This window comes from Alosa pseudoharengus, unplaced genomic scaffold (assembly GCF_046254945.1).
Source record: "Alosa pseudoharengus isolate Yale_2024_CS ecotype anadromous, Long Island Sound unplaced genomic scaffold, YU_APseudo_1.1 YU_APseudo_1.1_scf_15, whole genome shotgun sequence".
In the NCBI taxonomy this organism is placed as follows: domain Eukaryota; kingdom Metazoa; phylum Chordata; class Actinopteri; order Clupeiformes; family Clupeidae; genus Alosa; species Alosa pseudoharengus.
In genome coordinates this window covers 24,820,909-24,848,138 of record NW_027468620.1, presented here as the reverse complement: position 1 = coordinate 24,848,138, position 27,230 = coordinate 24,820,909, and the positions used below count along the sequence as shown (strand labels likewise).

At 45.9% G+C, this 27,230-nt stretch overlaps 1 protein-coding gene across 1 annotated transcript in view; it reads right to left on the bottom strand.

The window, feature by feature from the left end:
• Positions 1-27,230, bottom strand: part of adgra1b (adhesion G protein-coupled receptor A1b) — a 135,864-nt gene that overhangs the window by 42,063 nt on the left and 66,571 nt on the right. The gene's annotated exons all lie outside the window — the stretch shown is intronic.

Here is a 27,230-nt window from a genome sequence, read left to right as displayed (position 1 = left end):
CCTACGGCTAACGTTTGTGTGCCAGTTGTGTATAATTTGTGAATTCAAATCATTTAAAGATTATGTTAATGCATGTAATTGCAAACTTGGCCTGCTGATTTATGGACATGAATTATTAACATTATTAAAAAGGTTGACATGGAAAGCACGAAAACAAAGATAGGAACAAATGAGTATGAACACAGCATCAATCTGAGGTCTTCATCATCTGAATTTAAGAGGGACTGGATCACATGAGGGCTTGAAGGAGCCATGCAATGGCAGAAGCTACAAATCAGTCACAGTGGTTGTATTTAGGCGCAATACATCTACTAGGAGGCAATGTGGCCGCTCAGAAAGAGCTGCCATCAGCATTTGACTGGAGACCTGTCAGGGAGAGCAACGATTAGTGGGAGTGCACTAGTGAAATGTTTCATTCATAAAAATAAAGACGAAAAGGCCTGTAGGGGAATTATTGTCTTGTCTGTCTCAGTATGGCTTTCACTGAATGCTGTTACATGCGCACATATCGATTATAGGGGACACACTACTGTTTGAGAAAACCTAAACAAATAGAAACAGTTAATAAAATGTGGGAGCTCACACCAACCTACATGATTTAGTACCGAACTGGTCTAATGCAGACAGGACTGCAACAGCTTCTTTTTATTTCATTTTATACACACATTCGATGATAGCTCTGTGAGGCTGATCCTGCCATGGTCACTGACCACAATGCCTCTGAAATCACAGATGTTTCCTCAGTTGCTATGGCACCCTCACTGGAGAGACTGGCTGTATTAGCAGGCTTGGAGTGACCTGAAATGGCTGCTTTACAAACTGACCAGGGCTCACTAAGAGCTTAACCCAGACACAGTTTCTGAGAGGTAGGCTACCTTATGAAGAGCAGCACTGCCATTTTATTTATTTATCAACAAAAGAAGCTCTGTCGGCTATCAATCTTCACATTGACACTCACTTAAGAGACTTAATGATAAGGTGTTGTTTTAACAAAAGCCTCACATTTAAAACTGTGTTTTCTTATCTAAACAACTTGTATGGACAAAGAGTTACCTGTCTTTTCTCCTGAACTCTCCTTAGTCAATCTTTCCATCATCATCGCCCATATCTGCTGAACAGGAACTACTTAGAAGAGTGGAGTCATTTTGTGCAGTTGTACACACTAGGGTAGGCTATGCTGATGTTTCAGAATGCCCTTTACTTTGTGAGGTCAAGCACATGCTTGAGGACTTACTTCAGAATTATTCATCTTGTTGCATTCTAAGACATCTTTCTGTGTGTGTGTGTGTGGTTGTTTGAACGAGTGAGGGAGGCAGGATGTGTATGAGTGTGGAAATACAATGAAAAGGTCAGCTTGAAATATAATGGGGTTGCAGCAGCATCACCTAAGCAGGATTGTGCTGTCACCTGGATTCTTTGTAGCTAGGCAGCTACACATGAAAAACAAGCACCACTCTACTGTAATCTTAAAAAAAAAACAACTAAAAGGTATTCACAGGAAGATCTCAATGTTCTCTCAACAGGAGCAGTTTCTGATTCATTTCTTGGTCCATTTATGAATGATACGAGTGCCCTAGCCTGCAGAGAGGTATTGTATTGTAATGCTGTTAGTGTGCTTACTGACCAGGAAAGGCTAATGCAAGCTCTAGCTACCACACTGTTGCCATGATAACCAAAATCTGCCCCAAGTCATTTTGGGCTGCGCTGTCAAGAACAAATTTCATTAAAGAATTCAGAGTGGACACAAGAGTGGAAATGTGTATATAATGTGCGTGCATGGCTTTTGTCCTGTCTTGTGTATCACTACTACTATGCCAAGTGTATTGAACATAAACAAATATAAACAAAGTACAAGGCACATATCCTACCTAAGAATCTGTACTGAAAAAGTTACTGAACCAGTTACAAACCAGACTGCATGTCACTGAGTTTGTAATAATTGTAGTTGGACCCAGGCAGTCTTGAAATGTGCACCATGTGTATGTGTTTTGTTTTTTCAAGTTCATATGTGTATTTCCTTGAGTTCAAGGTGTTCCATTTTCCGGTGCTTTGTTTTGAATGAGAGGACAGTTGCAAATAATATCCTCAAACCTGGACCGTAAGTGGTGAATTTGTCACATTGTGCACTCTTGGCTTCACCTGTCTTGATACAGGACATATGGGAGGCTTTTGAAATGATTTGTTAAACCTGATTTGAAAGTGCCTTTCTTTTGCAGCACCCCCCCCCCCCCCCCCCCACCAGGATAATGGCAGAATTTACTGCAATAACAAAAACAAAAGAAAAAGGATGGCTGTTCACACGATTGCACTCTCGCAAAATGGCCTCTGTCATAGGCAGGGGTGCTGCTAGAAAATTGGGCCCTACAATAGACAATAATTCTGTCCCCCTAATATATAGTATTATCGGAGGGCTCTGAGAAGTGAGACTCTGAAAAAGCTACAACACATTGGAAAGGTCTGAGAAACGTTCCCTTTTCCCTTCAGCAGCACCTGAGGTTCTCTTTGGCATTTTCAAGCTCACACTTTGAAATCAATGTCTGCAGTTGGACCGATGATAGTCTGCATCACTAAGAGACAATTGCATGTGTCATAGTTTTATATAGGCCTCCTAGGTTGTTTAAATGCCATCTTAGTATGAACACTTTACAGTTACATTATACGATACTGTAAGTATAAATTACTTCAGTGGTCTTACAATAGCATCTTTAGACAGGTTATACAGACACAAAATATGAGCTAGGGATCCCTGTGGTTTCCATTTAATCATTTGGACATGTTTATCTGCAGCAATGTCCAGCACAGCCGAGACATTTACAGTATTTGTTTTTTTACTGAGTGCACTTAATAATACTACTGCTGACCTCTCATATGCTTTCACTGCTGAGCTACGACAGTTGTTCTTTGAACTATGAAGAGCGGTATAAAACTTGATATAGGTGACTGTTTTTTTTCTTCTTCTTTCTTGGCTATGAGAGAAACAATTCTTCCCAGTTTATAAAGAAGCACTTTTGCCAGGAACTGAACTGAAAGTCTTATTCAGTTATTATCATTCTTGACATGTGCATCTTTGGAACTAGCTGTCAGAATCAATACCTTTTGCTGATATCATATGTTGGGATCAATGGTCTTTTTCATTTACAGTAAGTATTTATTTGAAGTAATAATCCAATAGAGCAAATGTCAGATTTGGCAGACTGCAGTCTGAAGCTTGACTTCAGAACTAAAGACTGGTGTTTCATTCAAGCAGTTAAAATATTTTTCTGCCCACAGTGTGAAATTAAACACATATATATAGTAATAGGTTCTGATCACAATATAGGTATTATGAAGGCAAACGGATATAAAGAAAAGGTCTTGATTTTTAAATTTTCCTTTTTATGTCTGACTCCATTTCATGGCTTACTTATTTATGTATTTGCTATTTGAATGAACAGTGTTATTATTTAAGAATCATCACTGTTCTTAGTACAATGTATCCCAATCCAAATTCATAGAAATAGTCCTGGCTCATGACTGTAAAGGTTTTTACACACACACACACAACCAAGTCACCCAGCCACACTCAATGTTTCCGCCTACCATTCATTGTTTGGATGGACCGTATCCAATTCACCTCAGTACTGCAGCCATTGAGGACTGCTGGCTGCTTGGTTTTTAAGCTTTGTGGCACTGCGATGAACAAAGCTACCTTATAGACAGCGCTTGAAGTGTTTCCATAGTAACCTTGTCAAGAGGCTTTATGACTTAGCCAAACAATTTCAGCAGAGCTTGCGCATGCACTTGAGTTAGAGTGGAAGAGGCAAGAGGTGTCCTGCTCCCGCCTCTCCTTCTCATCGCTCGGCTTCTTGAATATTCATGCAGGGTCCTGCTGAACGGGTTGAGCTCATCCATCATCTAAATGAAAGTCTGTGTAATGAATAGGAATTACGCCCTGAGACACAATGCCCATCTTTTATAAATCATGAAGTAGCTGACAAACACGCGTGGGCATCTCAATCTCAGGAGCCGCAGGATCGAATCAAACTCCAGTGTGAAAGTTTCCCAAGACACTGACTAAATGCCTGAGTCGACTAAATCATCTGTTATTTTATTGTCGGTGGGGTGGGTTGGGGGGCTGGGTTAGAATGTGAGCCAAGTGGTGAATTTGAGAGTGAGAGGCTCATAGCATGACTTGTTATGGAATCTCTATACAGGTATCGAGAGGCAATCTGCATGGGGCTGATTTATTGCCATTCTATGAGGCAGATGGATTGCTGTGGCTGAGATAACAATGGCAACAGAGAGAGAGTGAGAGAGAAAGAGAGAGAGGAGAGAGAAAGAGAGGGAGATGAACGACCTCTTGGCATATCTTAAATGGCGTCATGGGAGTGTTGCCATTTTATCAGTGTGTTTGATGATGTGAGGGGCAGCTGGCAGAATGGCGCTGCCCTGTCTCGCCAGGAGGGGACAAGAGAGATGAGCTCGCACTCAAGGTGAGCTCTGTCACACCACGCAACACTCACTTCACACTCATAAAAAACACCCACAACCGATAGATACCAGACCCCTAACATGGTAGGTAGGACCACTCCTGGAGAAAACAAGCAAGCCAATGTAAGACAAATCTGTGCTATTTTTAAAAAGCACTTCACTAAATGTGAGTTATGATTATTTTTCAGTCCTTGGCAGATGTTTAACTATGTGTAATTAATAGACAATTGCATCTTAATAACCATGAATTGTGGCTATTAGAAATATATATGGCAGAAAACAAACTGGGACTCATAGCGTGTGTGTGTGTAGCCCACAGTGCAAGTGGTTATTTATGACGCTCGATGGGTGATTCTTCTTTTTTATGTCTTTGTTTGCTTTCATCATTAGGAGGGTTCATCAGGAGAGGCTCATGCTTTTTACAAGATTAAATTGTTTCAGTTGAGAGTGTTTTTCTGCAAAAAAAAAGAAAGGAGAGAGGGAGGATGGATAAAGGAGGAAAAGAGAAAGAGGAAGAAAGAGAGAGAATGAGAGAGAGATATTAGAAATCAGAGACAGAGGAGAAGACAGCAGGGGAGACCGAGGCAGCGCTGAGAGATGGATGGTATTTATGGAGCTCAGTTTCTGAGCGTTAATTCGCCCCGGCCTATTCCTCGGCAGGACCAAAATAAAAGGCGTAATCAGGTTGCGCCTCTTTTCATCACGGAGCCAGATGATGAACTCCTGCGCCGCTTTGACAAACTGAGTTGCCGGCCCAAGAGGCACTAATCATGAGCCTGTGCAGTCTGTGTCGGCGGCGCTAACCTCTGCACCAGCGAGGACACTGCCAGCTGGAGGCAAACAGTGCTGCTCATCTGTGTGTGCCGTCTACAGCTTTTAGCTTTTGGTGTCAGGAACACCCCCCACACACACACACACACACACACACTGTGAGGAGTAGATGTCAGTTCCATGGGGCCAGGCTAACATGTGCATGTTGTTTGTGTTCCGTGCTGTTCGTACTATTTAAAAGTCATAAAGTAATGGTCACGCCAGCATTGCACTCGAGGTGCGCGAACAGCAACAGGTTCTAAAAAGACGCAACTGCCACTCAATTAATTATTAATTAACTAATTATTGAGTACAACTTAGCGAACCGACAGTGCTGCGTATTAAAACTACAACAAAATTCCTACAGTAGCAAAAATAGTTTGTGTAATGACTGAGTGGATTGGCTCACTCAGCGTGCGCGTGACTGGTGTCTGTGCCCTGCTTGTCTTTAAGTGATAAATAGCACCTCTGTATCACCAGGCTCTGCTGTGCCTTATCTTTGCAAGGTTTCTGGGTCTGGGACCCACAGGGACAGGCTGTCAGAGAGGTGGATTTATCACCCTACTCACAAAGAGGTGAGACGTGCATCCCTTTGACAATGCGCATGCCTTGATTGTGAAATGGACTTTGCAGAGCATGATGATTGTTGGAGCCATTCAACTCCTCTGGTCTCTCCCTCCCATCCACCTCCACTCCACATCAAACGCCCATGCACCAGGATGTCTGCAAACAGGTGCGCTGCGAAACAGAGTTCCATATGCCTAAACGGCTTTTTTCCTATTGTCTAACTCTCATGCATTGTGCGGTACGTTCTAGATTGGGCTACATGTAAATGAATCAAGACAAATGTGTGACTTGTGTGCTTTCTGCTCCATACTATCTTGGTCTTTTTTCTCCACAGTCATGACTTCTGCAGGGAGATAACCTTCAGCAGCACCTGAAAGAGTCACTTCGACCAACATTCTAGCAGTGGGCCTTGGTGGAGTGCCAGCCACATAAAACAAAACAGGGGCGAAATTTACGAGCTGTTTATTGTGAAAGCACATAAAAAGTAACTCCTGGAGAGAATCTTGAGGCTTATGAGTTCAGGTCTTTTACCTTCACACCATTCAGCACAAATGAATGCATCTCCTCTGGGTGATCATCGTACACAAACATACCCTGACAAAAAAACGAAACATTGATGAATGCTTTAACACGATCACCTGGTCCTTAAATATCAGTTGTGTACCCAACCTCCAACCTCAGTTGTATACATTACTCTCAAAGTAGAGGGTGGTTATCATAGCCCTGTAGAAGTGAGAGTCTTATCAGTATGCTGAACCCTGTGCTGCAGGGGATCATATCCATACTGTCGGTGTGTGTGTGTGTGTAGGAGTGTGTGTGCTGGAACGCACTGAGCGATCACACCGATGCTCCCCTGTTTCCCTTTCTCTTCCGTTCCCCTGCTGCCAAATGTCACAGAGATATGCTGGGAGGCAGATAGCTATCGCCAGGGCCCGGGGCCATGTCTCTGATTTACGCCACCATCCACTTCAGCTCAGTACCACTCCCTCCACCCCTCCCTCCCTCCGCCATGCAGGGTGGGCTCAGGACAAGTGGCATCGAGCGGCCACGACTACGGTCACACTGGTCGGATTTTTGCCGTGGCATCGCTTTTACCTTTATACATTTATGGCTTTATGGATTGTTAACATAGTATAAAATGTTTTTATTGCCGTCATCATAATTTATATAGCTAATGTTGCTATACTGGACAGTATCCTCGGTCATATTTTTTGACTTGGGCTGGTTCCTCTAAGGCCATTTGGGCCCAAGCCAGATGGACAGTAGCTTGGTGCTATTCGGTTATCCAATGGTCGTGACCGTCTGAGCTCTCGTGCTCGTAAGATGAGGGTTAATTTCTTTCTGGGACAGATAAGTGGGGCCATTTGGAGACTCGGAAAGCGGTTCAAGCCCCGGTTCTCCATTTCGGTGACGAGACATGACTGGCATGGACGGAGCAGACTGCCAGACAGACAGGCGAAGGACAAGGAGAGCGTCCGCAGCCAAGATCTCAGTCTATTTCGGCTTGTCTGACCATCTCTTGCTTTGTGTGTGTGTCTGTGTGTGTGTGTGTGTGTATGTGTGAGAGAGAGTATATGAGAGAGGGAGAGAGAGAGTGCTTCAATAGTCATAAAAAAAGTTAAATATTGTTCAACTCGTCCATCGTCTATTGTTCAACTCGCTCTTAGTGCTTGCACAGAAGATTAAAATCCCTATCATAGCGCTGTGAGCTGACCTACATGAGTTCTGGCTCCCCAGGCCAGGGGGCCAGTGGACTTCAGTGGCATCTTCACTGCCCACTGTCTTAACTGGCTGCTATGCGGCATCATACCACCCCACACCCCCCGGGGGTCATTTTACAGGCTGTCACAGACGCTGAGCACACGGTCAGCTACACCTTCCCTGCCATGTCTCCCCGTGTCACTAAGGAAACCTGTCCCTGTCTTGCCGAGAGACACGTGTCTTTGTCTTGTGTCACACCACCTCAACAGCTGTCTGAGACGCCGTGGCAAATCCCATCACCTGTGGCTACTCCTCTGGTGTGTAGAGTAGCTGTACTGCGTACGGTAGAAATTGAATGTGTATCTAGACATGTTAGTCACTGGATTGAGGCGATATTTGCAGTTGTTTACATTACACTAATTTATACACGTTCAATGACTAGAGGGCAGAGAAGCACAGTTATTAATGTTGCATGTACACTACGTTTTTACAGAACAGCTTATTAATTTTACTGATGTTGTTATTTGATTTTTCCTTTAGGACACAACATTGCCTTCTCTGACCTTGGACAACAGCAGCTCAGATTACTGAATCCATGAGAAGGGAGAAAAAAACAGAGTTAGAGGAGTTTTTTATTATTATTAGTGTGCCCTTGCTGAGACGAGTGACCTGTGAGATGTGACCTGTTCTTAGTAATCTGCTCAAGAGGGCCTTGCCTCAGCTCAGGGAAGGATCCAGAGATGAAACCCTGAAGGTGACTGAGAGGCATTGGCATGCCGGTGGTGTGGCTCCCATCCATTGCCACTGAGCAAATGGGTACCATTACCTCTCATTAGAAAGTGTGTTATTAGCATATGACGTTGGTCTTGGGAAGCCCCCACCCCCCACACCCTTCACACACACACACACACACACCTCTTATCTGAGCAGAGAGGACTGCATTTCTCCTGGGAGCCATTTGCTAGATAAGTAAATGATGTGAAGGCGGGCTCATGTTAAAGTGAAAGCCCCCCGCGCTAAGTATGCGAGCGCTAGCAAAAACCAATGAGATGCTTGAGGAGCATGTTCATTATGAAAGCAGGGGAAGACTTTGGCCACGCTCTGGTGCACTTTGTTCTCATTTCTGCATTGATTTACATTCAAATACACGAGTTACCACCCAAGAAAATGCCACGTAGGCATGTTTGAGGGAAGGGTATTTACCTGCAGTGTTTTTTTTTATCATTTTATCACCATGTCTATTTGGCCAGGAGCAAAAAATATATTTTCATTTGTATCGCCTAGAGCAGATTCTTTCCCACTCCTCCTCATGTTGATCTCTCCATCTCACACACTCTCTTACCTATTAGCACTCTTACCCTCTCTTTTATTCCCTCGCTTTTTCCTTCTATTTCCCTTTATATTTCTCTCATGGAGATACCCTTTCACCCTATCCTTTTATTCGTCTTTCTCGTTTTTACGCAATGTCTTTCCTTCTCTCCTCTCTCACCCTCTCTCTTTCAAGCTGAATGAGCGTGACACTGTGGACTCGGCGAAGTCACCGAGAAAGTCAAAATGTCAGCCGCGTTGTTTCTAATGGAGCCTCCCGCCGAGCTTGATTCCAGCTGACAGAATCAGAGAAGACCCAGGAAAGGAACAGAACAGTGTGCGCTGCACTTCCGCTCCGACAGGTCACTTTCACCGTCGGGCACAGCACGGCCCAGAGGAGAGGAGAGGAGACGAGGGGGATAAACACATCTCCAATGCACGGGCAGGCTTCTTCCAGCGGCCCGCAAAAAACAAAAAGGGAAAAAACAGAGGATGGCAAAAAATAGAGGAAGAGGAGGAAGAGGAGGATGGTGAGAGACTGCAGTGATGTCCTGAGGCATGAGGGAAATGAGATCAACATGAAACTCGCTGCATGCAGATAGAAGCATGCTGCCTCTTGTAACGGCCAGAGCGTAGACCTGCTTGCTTCTGTCAGTTCAAATGAGAATCCCTGCAGAACGCCTCAGGTATCTACATCCCTTGTTTCCTGAATTAAGTTGGCTGCGTGTATTTATGGGTACTTATGTATGCGTGTGTGTGTGTGTGTGTACATGTGTGTTTCTGTGCACGCACACACACACATAGACACACACAAACCTTCCCAGTGGGCGGTAGATATTTACAGGGTCTTTCATCGACATGGCAGTAATTGTGACAGCTCCCTATCTCCAGTGCCAAACACTATTTCACCTTATCTCCATGACCTTCCCTGGGATCCTCCACCGTTCAGCGTGACGGCTCGGGGTGAGACAGCACCACTGTTCCCCCTCAACAGGCACCCGACCTTCAGCAGAACACCAGTGACTGATGGAGGCCTCCACTCCCTGTGATCTCCATGAATAAATCCAGTGGGCTCACAGCTCTATAGCCTCAGAGTTACTGCCTCCGACCACTGTGTTCATCAAGCCAACAAGAGAAAAAAGAACTAAGATAACCTACTGGGGTAGACTGCAAACTCTGGGGTAGACTGCAAACTCTGGGGTAGTCTGTAAACTCTGGGGTAGATTGTAAACTCTAAAATTCTTGCGACAGCAGTCCTTACAACAAAGCGAGGGAAGATGCTGCCACAGCGTCTAAAGATGTCAGCTGCCATAATAAGACCGGAGTGTGCACAGAGCACACAAACGCTTCTTAGTGCTGTGATAATGTTATTTGTAGCCAGTGACAGAGGGGTGCTCCTGGCTGAATGAGCACAGCTCCACGGACTGACTAAATCCAACTGAAGCCTCTGAGAGGCCTGCTGAGGTGAGAGAGAAAGAGAGAGAGAGAGAGACCCGTGCCAAGACTGCAGAAGCAGCCTAGGCAGACTCTTTCTCTCTCTCTCTCTCTCGTTTTCGTTCAATAACTCTCTAGCACCAATTCCGCTGCATCTCTCCCCATCTAAATAATCCTCTCAGAGAGCCCATGCTCCAGTGCTCCATCTCCCACTCCTACCCCCACCCCCACCCCCCACCCCTACCCTCCACAGACCCCCGCAACCACCACCTCCCCCCCCCTACCCTCCACAGACCCCCGCAACCACCCCCACCCCCCACCCCTACCCTCCACAGACCCCCGCAACCACCACCTCCCCCACCCCTACCCTCCACAGACCCCCGCAACCACCCCCACCCCCCACCCCTACCCTCCACAGACCCCCGCAACCACCCCCACCCCCCACCCCTACCCTCCACAGACCCCCGCAACCACCACCTCCCCCACCACTGCCCCCTCACTCTGCACTCTCTCGGGGGGAGCCAAACGAGGCTTGTGCGTCTACTACGGGGCGCTGATGGTGGTATAGTGGCGGTGGTAGTGGTCGGGGCCCGGGGCGTGTGTGCGATGGCTCCATGGATCGTCCGGCTTCCACTCTGATTGATACAAAAGAGGAGCTGCTGGGACGTCTCCATGCGTGCACGCGGGCCTTTCTCTTCCCCCGGTGCCCGGGCACAACGCGCACGGCTCGGGGATCAGCCTCCCGTCGGGATCCCTCGCTGTACTCCTTTTCCGTGTCATTTCACATGCATTTGTATGGATAATTGACTTTCGATGGCCATTCTCTCTCTCCCTGTCTCTCTCTCTCTCTCTCTCGCTCTTCCTCTCCAAGCGTGGGTACCTCTCTTTCCTTCCACTGACGTTCACTGAAGTTTCTCATTTCCTCACAATTATGGATGTCAACGAATTACCACAGCAAAGGCCAGGGGATACCAATCGGCGATTTGGCAGACAGCCTGTAAACGAAAACCTGAGCTGACCCCCCCCCCCCCCTTTTACTTTCAACTTCCTCTTTGACAAAAGGCCTCTCTCGGCGATGTCTACAGGCTGGTGTGGATGAGTATGTGTGTGTGTGTCTGTGTGTGGGTGGGTGGGTGTATGTCCACTTTTTTAAAAAGCTGCAGTAATCAGAGCTTCCAGCCTGGGGCTGAATGAGACGTGGGGGGGGGGGGGACCCTTGCGTCAAAGCAGCAGAAAGGTCGACTGATGTTCAAAGCCTCGTCCACTCCATGCACATGATCAAGGCAGGACGCGGGAGAGTTTCCCTCTCAACACGGCCCTGGAGCGCTCCAACTCAAGTGCTCAAGTCTGCCGCGCCAGAGGAGGAGGTGCATGAGGAGGATCACGGAGATGAAGAGGAGGAGGTGCACTCTGAGCTGACAGTGTCACACAAATGAGTGGTGTTTGTTTTCTGGCTAAGAAAATGCATGCCTGAGAAAAAGATCAATCAAGATTTGATTGTTTCTGTTTGGTGTGTGTGTATGCATGTGTGTGTGTGTGTGTCTACTGTCTGTGTGTATATCTACCTGTGTGTATATATGTGTGTGTGTGTGTGTGTCTACTGTCTGTGTGTATATCTACCTGTGTGTATATATGTGTCTGTGTGTGGGTGTGTGTGTGTGTGTCTACTGTCTGTGTGTACATCTACCTGTGTGTATATATGTGTCTGTGTGTGTGTGTGTGTGTGTCTACTGTCTGTGTGTGTATATCTACCTGTGTGTATATATGTGTCTGTGTGTGTCTATATTTATGTGAGTGCATCAGATACTTTGCTTGGGCCTTAGCTGTTGGACTGTACCCTGTGATTGGCAGAAGGAAGCGTGCTGTGAGCCCTGGGTCCAATCTGAGTACTATGCACTTAGTCACCCTGTGTGTGTGTGCCTGTTTATGTGTGTGTGTGTTTATGAGACATGAGTGTGTGTGTACCTGTGTGTGTGTGTGTGTGTGCGTGTTTATGAGACATGAGTGTGTTTGTGCCTGTGTGTGTGTGTGTGTGTGTGTGTGTGTGTGTGCATGTGTGTGAGTGTGTGTGTGATGTGTGTGTGTCTATGTATTGGTGTATATCTATGTGTGGATATATATATGTGTGTGTCCAGACCCGCACGCCACTGCGGCTCCACATCACCTGATTCATGGCGTGGACGTGCTCATGTAGCAAAAGCCCATTTTTCAGGTGCCTGGTGCTGAGGATGATGAAAGAGAAGTGCTCCTCTCCTGACATTTCATGGGTTAACACGTAACTGCCATATCCGTATCGAGTCATTAATCTTCTGTATGGGAAAGAGCCTTCATAGACATGGGGGAGGAAATTGCTCAGAACCAGAGCAAAAGATGTGTGTGTGCGTGTGTGTGTGTGAGAGAGATCTTGTAATGAAACTGTCCCCACTGAGCTAAGCTAAACATGTCCTATCAATAAGAACAAATAAAATATCTGGTACTGCGGTACTGTTTTTCTGTGGCATATTAATGTTAAATAAAACTAAATGAGCAAGAGAAAAAGAGAGAGGGACAGAGAGAGAGAGAGAGGGTAAGGACTGGGTTAGTAATTCAATGCTCTGAAACATAATCATTATAAAGAGAGACTCACATTCAGAGTTTGAGGCCAGGTATGCCTCCTGGCTGGCTTACAACAGCACTTAACATTTCAGCCAAGCACTTTTCCCAAACCCCCTTTACAATTCACTCAAAAGCGCAATAAATCATGCCTCCCAAACAGCCCACCACTTGCTTAGAATACTGTAATTACACGAGATAGGACACAAGGAGATTGTCTCATGACTGGCATATGGTTTCAGCTGTCCATTAGGTAAAAATGGTTGGAATGATCGTTATTGTCATCTGGCAGATGCTGCTATCCCCTGTGAATGGTAAATCATGTTCATTTAGGTGTGTGTTTAACAGCAGAGCTATTTGGGATGAGAGGGGGGGGGGGGGCTAAATCTGCAGTTTCTTTGACTCTGGGCCAAATTGATGTGATCAAATCACCATTCATGTCCAATCAAAACACCATTGTGAGAATAGCACAGACCTGTATACCTGTAAACCAGGAAATCCACTTGAGAATTACAAAGTACAACCCTGGACAGACGGTGTCATTTATGTATGACATGGATTAATGATTATGAATGCTTTCATGGCCAGGTTGCACAACTTACTATATGGAGCTGTGTGATACATTTGCTGTGCACAGGAGATCAAGTTGTTGATTTCCTTGCGCTAGTACAAACACCATTTCATACCATACCATTTCCTTACATACATAGTTGTAATTATGTGTTATTCCATCTGTCACAGTTGCTTTAAGAAGACTACACCAGTAGATTCTCTCTCACTAGAGCTAGATGCCTCATGGCACTACTACTCTGATAGCTCATTGCGCTAAGCTATGCTAACAGAATACATCCCTCGGTTCCCATAAATACTCAATAGCCTGGTTCGTGTTCATTGCTGTTAAGCACAGCTAACAGCACGCAGTCCTCACTACCTGTAAATAATCTATGGCTCTAGGCCAGGCTTGCGTTTGTATGCGTGCTGCCTTCTGTGTGCAGAACGGCCAATAACCCCCCCCCCCCCCACACACACACACACACACACATACACACATATACACACACTTCCTTGTCACCTCCACTCCAACACTCTATGACTGCCATTAAACATACAGTGCACAACTAACTTTGCTCACAAACACAGGGCCTCGTTTATAAATTCTTAATCAGTTGACTGCAGTCACTCGGCACAGCTTCCTGTCTGTGGTGGGCGGCCGCGGAGGGTGCATTCAGGTGAGTCTTAGTCTCCGTGCAAGCACACCACAAACACACACACACACACACACACACACAGACACACACACACACACACACAGACAGACACAGACACACACACAAACACAAACACACACACCTAGACATGCATGCTCATTAAAGATCATCAAATTAGGAATCTAATGAATAAATTACCTGAGGGCCCATGCAAGCTGAACACAGAGACTTCTGGCAGAGGAGACGAGGGCCACCAGAGACAAGGAGGTGCCACACTTAACTCCTCAGCCCTCACTGGCATATGTGCACGGAATATGAAAGGAAACTCTCTGTGGGCTGTGTACAAAGCCTTTCTTCTGTGTGTGTATGTGTGTGTGTGTGTGTGTGTGTCTTTGTATGTGTACTGACTATGTGTATATACTGAATGTGTGCTTAATCATAAATTTACAATGGAATGACCTTTAGCGATGACATATTAAACTTTTAAACTACAATAATGCAGAAAATATTCAACCATACAAAAACAAGGAATAAAAAAAAAGAGTTAAATGGATGGTGTAACCCACAACCCTAGCTACCTACTAAATAGGCCAGAGGTTCTCAGCATTTTTGGGGCTAAGGCACATCAAAGATCAAACCAGAACCCACTTATGGCTACTGATTATGAAACACGTCACACTCATTATTATAGGCTATAACATGAGTGCTCATTCTTATGCCCATATGTTTTCTATACAGAGTGTTAATGCGCTGAGACCTCAGTGATGGGTAAATGACCACATGATGTTGACTGAGCTGTGTAATAGACCTGTAGCCTATTTGGTTACTGTATAATAACCACTTTATGACTACCTAAAACCTTTTTTAATTAAGAGTCAGTTTCATTGATGCGTTTAAAAAATATTTCTTCAGCAATTACAGCAAATGTTTGACATCCCAGGCTTTTCATTTATTTATCGCTTTATTTAAGATCACACTCATCATTAATGGCATGTGGTGTTAATTGTGATGCGTGAAACACATCCATTATCATTGGTTTAACAACAGCCAGTATTCTTGGGGATGGCTTAAAAATGTAAATGTAAATCAGATTTCTCAGCCAAGTATACTTGCGTATACAAGGAATTTGGTCTCTGCAATTATCCCATCCGTGAATTAGTGAACACACAGAGCATACAGTGAACACAGAGTGAGATGAAGCACACACTAACCCGGAGCAGTGAGCTGCCTTGCTACAGTGGCACTCGGGGAGCAGTGAGGGGTTAGGTGCCTTGCTCAAGGGCACTTCAGCCGTTCCTACTGGTCGGGGATTGAACCGGCAACCCCTCGGTTACAAGACCAAAGTCCTAACCAGTAGGCCGCGACTGCCTTTTAAAACATTTTTTACATTTTTTTTTATTAAATGTAAATCAATCACCAAGGTATACGCTCTTATGTGCTCACAGTGTAAAGCATTACCCATTGAGGGGACTTGGCTCTGCCATCTACGTAGTCAAGAGTCATGGTTTACGAGGCTAACTTGGAACAAGGAGCTTAGAAAAACAGGCACTCAACCAGAGGAGAAACCACAAACTGTGTCTGCCTATCATGGTAGATTGAATGGGCTTGTTAGAGACCAATGATGCATGTGTCTGTAAAATTTTGTTTATTTTATTTTATTTAATGGGCCTTTTATTTAAAGTGATGTACAACTGTTATCCTTGATTTTGACTTTTGTTTTTAGTGTGATGACGGTCATGTTTGCTTGTTTTGGTTTTGATCATCTTCTAAAACTTTCAATAAAAACCTAACCAGAATAAAACAGCTCTCTAGCCCGTATAACAAACACATTGGGTTCCTCAAAAGTCCACACCTCATTTTGCCTCACGTTAAAGCAGTTGAGAATCACTGAAACAGACTATCAGAGAGCTGGCAATAAAAAAAAACAACAAAAAAAACTACAAGACCCACAGTGCCTCTGCTACCCAAAGCAGATCAATCCCCAGCCAGTTACGCCACCCTTGCCAGGCACCAACTGCCTTAATTGAAAAGCCATCCAAATCAGCGACAGCAGCGTGGCTATTAAAAGTGGGCGCGGTGCAGTGCGGTGCAGCACTTGCCGAGAGGCCTGATTGAAGAGCTCTCTCACGGCTGATGCCTGGTGGAAAGGGCGTGCTGGGTGGGGGACGACCGCCCGGTGGCCCAGCTCCGCAGGGGTAAAAACTGATTTCCATCGAGCCGCGCCACAGGAGCGAGTGCAGTGCCAAACGTAATTTGCCAAGCCCGCCACACACGCTCCAGGGTAGCCTGCTCGGGTGGCAAAAAAACTGACAAGGGAGTGTGTGTTTGTATGTGTGTGTGTGAGAAAGAGAGAGAGAGAGAGAGCGAGAGACAGAGAGAGAGAGAGAGAGAGTGTGTGGCAGAAATGACATCCTGTGCACACAGTCGTAAACCGACAACATTTCTGGCCCCGGTTGTTATTAGCACCTATCAATTCAGCGGTGCCTCCAGGGAAGAGACAAATTGGGAAACACAAATACTGGCGGGATCAGGAGATTATTATTCAGCTGCTGTCGCTGTTGTTGTCACCTGCTGAAAGCTGAAAAGTTCCGGGAGCTCAGTGCAGTCATATCAGAATTCATATTTAATATTCAAAGGCATTACTCAAAATATCACTGCCAGTCTTCCGAGGCTCGGGCGGTGTGAGCGAAGCTGGGCTCCCAAAAGGCATCAAAAAGCACACTGTCACCACACTGACAGCTTTATACATCAGCGGAGGCTTCACCTATATCCGCTCAAGGGTCTCACAAAATACAGGTGCAAGTGCAATCGCTGGGAACACAATGTTATCTGAGATTGAAGTTGCAAGTTGCATCTCTCTTGCTCCATCACTCTCTCCTTCTCTGTTTCTCTCTCTCTCTCTCTCATGAGCTCTCTGTCGATCTGTCTCCCTCTCATCCTCTCTCAATCTGGCAGAGGCTGAGAAAGACCAAGTGGTCTGAAACAATGTACCAATCATCAGACAAGGACTCTCTGTCTTATGTCCTCGCTAATCCACAGGGATTTACAACTGCTAGAATTCTGCTTGTGCACCAGAAAGAAGGGAAGCGGGTGTATGTGTGTGTGTGTGTGTGTGTGTCTGCAGCAAAGAGAGAGAGAGAGAGAGGCAGAAAGATGAAATCAGAGAACCGAAGATAAAACAAGAAAATAAGAGCAACGACAGAATGCCTGTCACATAGTTTGACCTCACACCTGCTCAGGAAATATATCTGTGAGAATACGTATGTGTGGCATATCTTCAATTCTAAAGTGCATTACAATGTGGTTGCTATCACCAGATATCATCAGATCCTAACTTTCATAATTGAATTACACTGAAAGAGATAAGGATATGTGTGGTATACTAGGGGGACAAATAAGGTAAGCTAAAGGAAAGATCATTAGTCTTTCACAGGAACTTTTTCTCCTTCGCTGCCTGAGTGAGATCCTCCTCTATTGGTGTTCACACGGCCCATTTGCATTCTGCTCCAAAGTGTGGGATCTGAAATATGCATGCACACGAGCACTGTGATTGTTTCAGCTCACAGGCAGGAGGCTCTGTCAGCTCACCGAGGAGGGTTCCTCTCTTTGGAGCCAGAGTCCCCCCCCCCCCCACCCCCTTCTCCTCTATCTGATCGGCACACAGTCAACCCCAGCTCCCCTGGCCATTTGTTATCCACAGAGAGCCTGCCGCTGAAGGGTGCTCCCCAGAGTGAGTCTTTTAGGGAGTCTCCCTACCCCAACCGCCCCCTCGTAAATTACCCACTACCTCAGAGGAGCAAGTTCACCCGGGAGAAGGACAAACAACCCTACAACCCCTTCATCCTTCATCCTTCATCTTCCTTTGATTCCCCTCTCTGCTTCTCTTCTTAACCCATTCGCGCTGGATGCTGCATGACGCAACATTGACCCTCCCGCTGGATGCTTCGTAGCGCAGCATGCTTTTTATTTCATGTTTCTAGGTGCTACAGAGGCTTAGATATAAAATTTTGGTAGACGTTGACAATTTTTAGTATGTTTTCAGAAAACCCTCAGGAAATAAGGTTATTTAGTCTAGAATGCCATAGGATTCTATAGGCGTTTTTAGCAGGCATTTTAGGCGTAAATGGGTTAAAGGAAGAAAACGAAGAAAAGCAGTTTTCTTAGATCTATGTAGTCAGTTAGATTAACTCAGATCTATGCCCACAGTTAGCGGCAGCTGGATGACGTTAGCGCGTGAGACGCGTGTACCGCGTGTGACGACAGCAGAGATATGTAAGTATATGTTCTCGCAAGCCAAGCTTAAAGCTCTAATGGATTTATGGTCGATCCACTGACATGAGCCCTTCTGAACCCGGCAGGGATTTTTTCTTTTTTCTCCCCACCCCCCCTCGGAAACGGGTCGACTGTGGGTCTAGAGTTGAAGGACAAAGCCCAGCTTCTCTCTGGATTACTGCTGCGGGGAAAAAAAAAGGTTAAGTCAAAACAAGGCTGTGTGAGGGGGCGGAAGAACAAGGGACAGGAAGAGAGGAATACAGACAGTGTGTGTGTGTGTGTGTGTGTGTGTGTGTGTGTGTGTGTGTCTGTGTGTAAGAGAGAGAGAGAGAGAGAGAGAGAGAGAGAGAGAGAGAGAGAGAGAGAGAGAGAGAGAGAGAGAGAGACTGGGGGGGGCAGGGAGGGAGAGAAGTGGTGGTGGTGGGTAGGGGATGAAGAAATGGATGAAGATGGAAAAATATGCCAAGCTTACACAGCATGAGAATAATTTAATTTCATTAAACACGCTTTTCTCCCCCCTCAGTGGCTCCCAAACGGCGGCACGCTCCAGCTGAAGGATTGGACTGTGACAAAAGCGTGAGAGAGTTTGGGAGCTGGATGCTCCTCTTCCCAGAAACCCTTGGGGGCATGTGTATGAATACTGGGACTGTGTGTGAGTGTGTGTGTGTGTGTGTGTGTGTGGAGGGGAGAACAGGCGATGCCAACACCTTCCCATCTCTCCTAACAGCCCCCCCCCACCCCCCGCCCGCCCCAACACACACACATACACCCACCCACCCACACACACACACACACCCACACACACCCACACACACACCCACACACACAGATACACCAGCACCACCACTCCAGCTCGTCCCGTGTGCTCAGCGGGCCACAAAAGAACCTCCTGCGCCACTCTAGTGGGGTCCTCTCTCTGCATGCAGGCGGCCTGATAAAGCATCACCATTATTATTCCAGCCCCGGCGCTGGCTGGGAATTACCGCGGCGCACAGGGCTGGCACTGGCATCCATGAGCAGGTGGCACCGAATCAAACGCGGGTAAAGACTTTCTTCAAGGCGCCGATTAAATAAGCATGTGTAATAGTGATGAGTGTGGTGTGAGAGGACTGGAGATGAGCACAGCGCTGTGTGTGTGTGTGTGTGTGTGTGCGAGCGGTGCCCAGCTGCATGGGCGCTGTCTAGACAATGCTGGATTAAAGTCACCACTTAAGCTCATACTAACATGAAAATCTGTATCAAATGGAGTGCATGATTGTGCGAGAGTGTGTGGAATAGGAGCCGCTATATCAGAGGGTAAGTATGTGTGTGCGTGTGTGTCTCTCTGTGTGTGTGTGTGTGTGTGTGTGTGTGTGTAAGTGTGAAAGACAAAGAGAGAGTGTGTTGGTGTGTGTGTGAAAGGAAAAAAGAGAGAGAGAGAGAGAGAGAGATTGAGTGTATGTGTGTGTGTGTGTGTGTGTGTGTGTGAAAGGAAAAAAGAGAGAGAGAGAGAGATTGAGTGTATGTGTGTGAAAGGAAAAGAGAGAGAGAGAGAGAGAGAGAGAGAGAGAGAGAGAGAGAGAGAGAGAGCGTGTCTAAAACTTGTTAGCAAACAGTGAAGTAGTAGTCTGTGATTTATGCTGTATTCCACTCTCACCAATAAGTACGTTTAAACAATTTGTCATCATTTTCCTCTCTGTGAATACGAAACAGGAAGTACATTCCCTCAATTAATCTTGGCTGTTTAGCCCCAAACTTTTAATTATGAGGAACCACTTGAAAACAATGGGTCATCTCATTTTACAGCTGTAAACCCCCCTGCACAATTGCATAACCTTTGCATATGTTTGGTTTCAAACCAACTGTCTTATGCCATCTCAGGAGAAGCTTTTCAAAATTGGTACCCTAAGAAATCAAACATGGACATTAATGGATCCATATCACTCTTAAGACATACAGTAGCCTGTCCAGCAATGATGGACTATTGAAATAACACAACATCCAACAAAATGAGCATATGAAATGTTGGATATCAGTTTATATCAGTTTATAATATGCCTGACCTAACTACTAAGCTAAATCATTTTAAAACAAACAAAAAAGGGGAAAACATATAAACAAACCACCAGATTTGTGATTCTGGGTCATTTGCTATGAGTCACTGTGAGTGACATAACTTTGTTTATCAGGTCTGTCCACTCACTGCTTGTCCAGCCATTGTCATTTCTTTGCTGCCGTTAAGCAGATTACGTCCTCTTACTCTATAACATCATCCACGGTCGGAACTTGATCAATCATCAGACTGGGTCCATTAAGGGGGCATCTATAGTGCTGTGCTAACTGAACTGCCCTGAAATGACCCCACATTGTTGTTGTTGTTGTTGTTGTTTTCACCTCACCTCACCCACCCAACTCCACCCAACCAGCTGGTGACACCGGTCATGGCCTAGCGATGGCCCCCTCGAGGGAGAGTGTTTCTCAGGGGTTGGCGTGGATCAGAGTGGATTAGTGATCTATCTCTGTGTCCATATTAAGATTTGTGCCAGGCTGTTCCCTAATGTCCGGAACCAGCCAGATGCCCGTATGGTGGTCTCCGGAGAGGGGAAGGGTTGGTTGCATCGGTGGTGTTACTACCACACACACACACACACACACACACACACACACACACACACACACACAGTACAGAGCCATATTAGATTATGTGGGCCACCAATGCATGTGAGGTGAAATGCCTGTGTGCCTGGACTCTATTTAATGGCAGCCATGAATTTGCATGCATGTCATGAGGGGAGGGCCTGTCTGGCTCGCTGATGTTTCTAGAAATGTGAGCACTAGGAACCAGGAACCAAGTCCATTCATGTAGGTAGTGTCCTAACTTCCCTGATTTCACCTTTTTCAGTCACAGCTGCGGTAGCTCAGTCCTACGAGAAGTCAGTTTTAATCACATTCAGTGATGAGACACAATATGAAGTAATTCACAGCATGTCTGGCAGGCCACATCGGAACGGGCACACTGACCATCCTTGAGACTGAGGTTACTTCCCGACACTTAAATCAGGCTACATCTGGGACAGCTATAAATGAGCATTAAAACGTTGGCACTCACTGTGACGGAAACTGGCTTGTATTCAACAGGCCCCCCTCTCCCAACCACATGTATACACACACACCACCACCACTGTCATTTAGGTATGCATAGCAATTAACAGCTGCACTGTCCAGATATGAAACTTTGCCAGCCTATGTCCCCTATACTCTGCTGGAAAAAAACTTGCTAGAAGGTGAGGAGAGGCTAACGAGGTGTTAGCATAATTAGCGCCCCTGGAACGCTAGTGGTGGAACAAGACGCTTGTGGTGGAACCATCTAACCATCTCACTAATCTATTATTTAGCTTATGAATTTTAATTGAAGGAACCGCAAAGCTCACAGATGGCACACATGCAGACTAACTGCAGAGCAATTAAGAAATGTCCTTCATCTATGTTAGTCTATGTTTAGGGTGTGTGTGTGTGTGTGTGTGTGTGTGTGAGTATGTCTTTGTGAGAGTGTGTGTGTGTGTGTGTGTGTGTGCGCGCGTGTGCATTCTGATGACCCTGTCCTTGTGGCAGTTAGGGAGTTAAAGTTGCGCTACGTTATTAAGTGAAGGGCAGAATCCTGTCATTGTCTCAACAGAATATCTAATCAGCAGTTTAAAAACAGTTTTTAAAACTCAGTAATCACTCAGCAATTGACTTTTTTAATGACATTATTTCATGGTAAAACTTTAGTACAAACAAGCAATTGTTGCCTTTAAGCAAGAATTTATTATTTTACTTGTATTTGCTTCTGAGCGCGCAGTATATGAGATTCAAAATCGATCGTATCCTCCAGCGTCTCCACTCTCTCTCAATATGCCAGTTTATGTGACCTGCATAAGTCATTCCAACCTTAATCTCTATTTCATATCCACTCAGACAAGAGAGAGAGAGAGAGAAAGCCCAGCTGCTTGAGTCCATGTCCATAGAGGAGGAGGATAAGGAGAGGTGGGGAAGTGATGGGTGGTGTGGTGTGGTGTGGGGTGGGGTGGTGAAGTGATGGGTGGGGTGGTGTGTTGTGGTGTGGGGTGGGGTGGGTTTGGGGGGGGTTTGGTAAGGGCGTAGGAAAGAGGGTCACAGGAGCAATGGAGCTGTGATTTGTGGAAAGCCAAAGTGAATGATGATAGGCAGACGACACAGATTAGGATTCCGCCACGGGCCAGGAGAACAATACCGACGCTTTATCCACCAAGGCAGGTGGAAGGGAGGAAGAGAAGAGAGGAAAAAAGGAGAGAGTGAGCAAGAGGACAAAAGAGGAGAGACGAAGAGCTGATGGGTCATTGGTGACATACTTCTGCAGTGAGATGACACAATTAGTTTGCCATTTTTTCCCACCTCTTTACCAAAAATACACTGGACACAATAAAGTGAGTCTAAACAAGTGAGTGGAATGATTTTGAATAATTGAAGAAATTCTGCAGACAAAAACAGAAATCTACCAATCTTCAGTGATACAAATGATATGATATGCACTGTACGTCAGGAGTAATGCACAGTATGTCAGGGAAAGTAACATCAGCATTCATTAGCTGACTGAGATTTTGTCACGTTTTCAACAACTCTGCTTATTTCCCCATGTCTGGCTCATTCCTGCCAGGGGCATCAACAAGCTTTGGCGGACAACACAGAACCAGGAATCAACTCATCAGCAATGTGTCAGTGACAATGTCCCCTCCCCAAGGCTTCCCATGTGACAGTTGTTACGACCCTGTGCCCTTTCAGGCCTTCTCCTGTCAGTGCACGGGCAGGGCTGGGCCTGGTTGGGCTAATGCCCTCATTGATTACACCTGTGGTTAGGGTGGGGCTATATAAGGGGTTTCCTATCTCTCTCATTAGGCACTTTTCTTCCTTCTTGCAGGCACTCACTTTGATTCTCTCACACTTGCACTTTGCTCTCTCTCTCTTTCTCTTTTTTTGTCTTTAGGCCTACTTCATCTAGCTTCTCACATACTGACCCTCTTTGCATCCATACATCCATCCATACACGCACACCATCACTCCCATTAATTTCCCCCTAGACATTTTGCTATTAGTAACCTTGTGCTTTACTTTAATAAATTAATATATTTTGTTTGAACCTTGTTGTCCGTGTCTCTCTTTATGTTTTGGTCTGGGAACGAGCCAGCCGTAACACAGTAGAGAACAAGGCTTAGCAGACGGCTAACAGTTTGCCTAGTCACATGCTAAAAAAAGCTACAAAAAAAGACACTAAAAGTTCACATGTGCACATGACTAATGTGTGCTTATTCTTGATTAGCCTCTTTTAGATCATGAGTTTAGTCATGGACATAATGTGTTATTGAATGTTTCCTGTAATATCCTAATACGTACATAACATACTTGAAATCATAATAAAAATCATGACTCAAACTCAAGGGCAATCTCGAGGTATGACTGAGGAGCTGTGAAGAATTGAAATTTTCCAAAGCAGAGGCGTAGTACCTACCACTGACTTCACATCCAGCACTGGGGGCCCTGGAAATGGGTGACAACAGTGCTAGAGGCCCATTAGGCCTGTGCTAGGTCAGAGCAGGAAGCAATGGAGGGTTATGAGAAGGGGCACGTGCAAACCCCGACCACCCGGTGATAAAAGCCTGTGCTGTACCTCCACACAAAGCCCAGCATTAGACCGGACACTGCCCACACCACGGACAAAAGCTCGAGAGCTGCCTTCTCGGACGTGGCCACGACTCAAATGGACAGAACTCCCCAAGGGCACAGTCTATACGTCTGAAGATTTCTCTCTATTTCTCTCTCTCTTTCTATGTCCTTCTCTCCTTGGTCTTGCCATTCATCCTTCCTTTTCTGTCCTCCCTGCCTTTCAACCCCCCCATCCTTTACTTTGTCCTTCATCGTATCTAGTCTCTTCTCTCTCTCTCTCTCTCTCTCTCACTGTCAGCTTCTCCACTCATCCTCCGTCTCCATCTCTGTCTCTCTCTCTTCCTCTCTGTCAGACTGCTTGCAGTGTGTTTAACATTCTGAGGCTCTCACTGCACAATAACAGCCCTGTTTGCTTCAGAGAGCTTCTCCAGGTAAGAGTCAAACAAGAGGGAATACAGCACTCAGCACTTCGTGTGTGTGTGTGTGTGTGTGTGTGTGTGCGTGTGTGTGTGTGTGTGTGTGTAAAGATGGCGCACACATGAAAGTGCACACAGTTTTCGTCTTGATCTCTATTTATCTCTGTCATGCTTTCCCTGCAACTCTCTCTCCCCCCCCCCCTCTCTCTCTCTCACACACACACACACACACTTCCACACTAAATAGAGATATGGATGTGCGTATGCAGACGGCACATGTGGATTTCACATATAGATTCCAATGAAAAATTCCATCAAGGTCACGTCTCTGGTAATGTCTCGGAGCTGTGTGTAATTAACCTTGAGGCCTGTGTGAAAGAGCGGATTCTCTGATTAGAGAGCAGTCTGCCGGAAGCCGGCTCTTCCCTCTGCTCACGCCAATGGCTCAGGTCAGCGTGCTAATGAACAGCATTTACTTTTCTTGCCATCACAGAATTAAAGTGGCTCTGCTTCCCCTTTGGTCTCAGAGTCGCTGAGAAAGCGGGTAGACTAGGGCCGGGTCTTTGGGCACGGAGGGTCTTTGGGAGGTGACCGCTATTCGGACAGATGAGGCTGAAGCACCATCACAGGACCGTTGTCCTTCAGAGGAATATTTGTTACCCAGACTTGCACTTACGAGACAGACACCTATAGAATTACAAGGAGATGCGTTGACATAAGCCATGATCTGCTGCGTACAGAACTTCCCACTTTATAATGTGGACCTCAATGATGCTTAGAACTAAGCACAGGAACCCATCTGTTCTAAAACAGTCCATATAGAACATCATAATGTCATCACCACCCCAGTTGGCCCCCATTTGTTAATGCACTTCTCATTCTGCGTTTCATATTAAACATTGCGTTCTAAATACGAATGTTCCCTCTTGTGTGAATAATGCCCCCCCCCCCCGCCTGTCTCTGCATGTATGCAGGGTGAGGAGGCATTAGCATTCTCTTCTGTATTCATAACAGCTGACTTAATATCTGCTGAAGATAGCCTCATGGGAGGCACTTTTAAAGCAGACTGTCCACTACAAATTCACCATGCACCATACATTAAAGACGTCGGAGAGTGAATGAGGAGTTCATTTTGAGGTAACTTAAGAGTCTTATAATGTACAATATAAAAACCCTTGGCAATTATGACCAGTGATAGAAAATAGGGGGGACGCTACACTTGGGAATATGAGTCACATTCTGGCCCCCGGGCAATCTGAACGACCCATAGAGGTGTGTGTGTGTGTGGGGGGGGGGGCACTGTTCTCAGGTCATCCACTGAACGACAGGTTCGGGCGAATATCCATGATGTTGCAGTTTTAGAGGTGACTTTCCTTAGGCGACTGGTAGCAGGTCATATGAAATGTGTCCCGCACCTAAGAAACACGACTTGCACTGCGGGGCTGTTAGTCCTCCCCCGGTTGGCCCGTGATTGAATTCAGCACAGCGGTGATTGCCAAGGACAAATCAGGATGGGAGGACAGCACTGCACATGACTTATGCAACATTTGTATCGGCTGCGACCGCTGTAGGCTAGACCATGTATAACACTGGAAACAGAACCTTCACCAAATTGTGTCCTTCTCCTTGAGGATGGCTGTACTTGGAAATGCATGAATATTACATACCAGAGGTATGGATGTGTGGCAGTACACATAGGCATTGTTTACTTGTTTACTTGTTTACACAGTGGGCAGCTCGCCACACACATGCACATGTTTCCTGTGCAAGCGGCAGCAGCAGGGCGCTCAAATGAGACCCAATATCCAGTGGTGTCTGTGAGCGCACAAGCCTAAGTGTACTTGTTGTGGTGAGTAAAAATGTGTGTTTGTCTGTGTATGTGTGTTTCTGTGTGGGAGTGGGAATGTGTGTGTGTGTGTGTGTGTGTGTGTGTGTGTGTGTGTGTGTGTGTGTGTGTGTGTGTGTGTGTGTGTGTGTGACATGAAGAATGGGTGTGAAACCCACCATTACACATGCCATTAAACCAGCGTGTTGCCGGGACAGTTTTTATGGCCACATATGGATGAGGTGACCTGCCGGCCCTTTTCACTCTGCTCCCTCTCTCTCATTCTGTGTGTGTGTGTGTGTGTGTGTGTGTGAGAGAGAGAGAGAGAGAGAGAGAGAGAGAGCATGTGTGTTCTCAACTGTGAGTATATATGTGTGTGTGCATGTGTGTGTGTGTGTGTGTGTGTGTGTGTATGCGTGGTGTGTTTCTGCACATATTCATTGCATCAGTAAATCTACCAGCATCGTTGCAATAGCATCCTTGATGAAACCGCCCCCCTGATCTCTGGCTCCATGTTGAATACACCGGGGCTACAACATCTCCTACAACACCAGTGGACAGCACACACACACACACACATTCATATGCTGGCATTCCTGATAGGCTTTTATGCAAGCCTGCAGCACAGCAGACCCATATTAATGTATCACACGCTGCTGGACCTAAGTGAACTGAATGCCTGACCTTGGTGGTATCCACCAAATAGTGCAGCCACGGTATCAAAGCAAAGCACAGTTCTTCAGAAGAGGTGAAGATGGCACTTCCAAACAGGATATCATTTACATTTTCAGTCATTCTTTGAGTGAGCCTGTTTAACAATGTGTGTGCGTATGTGTGTGTGTGCGTGTGTGTGTTCCTTCTTCCTTTGTGTGTGTGAAGGCCAGCACATTGGAAGTGCAGCTTAGATTCACTGTGTATTCCCGATAACACTCCACTATTCACTGTGTACATCCTTGTGGTACAACAAAG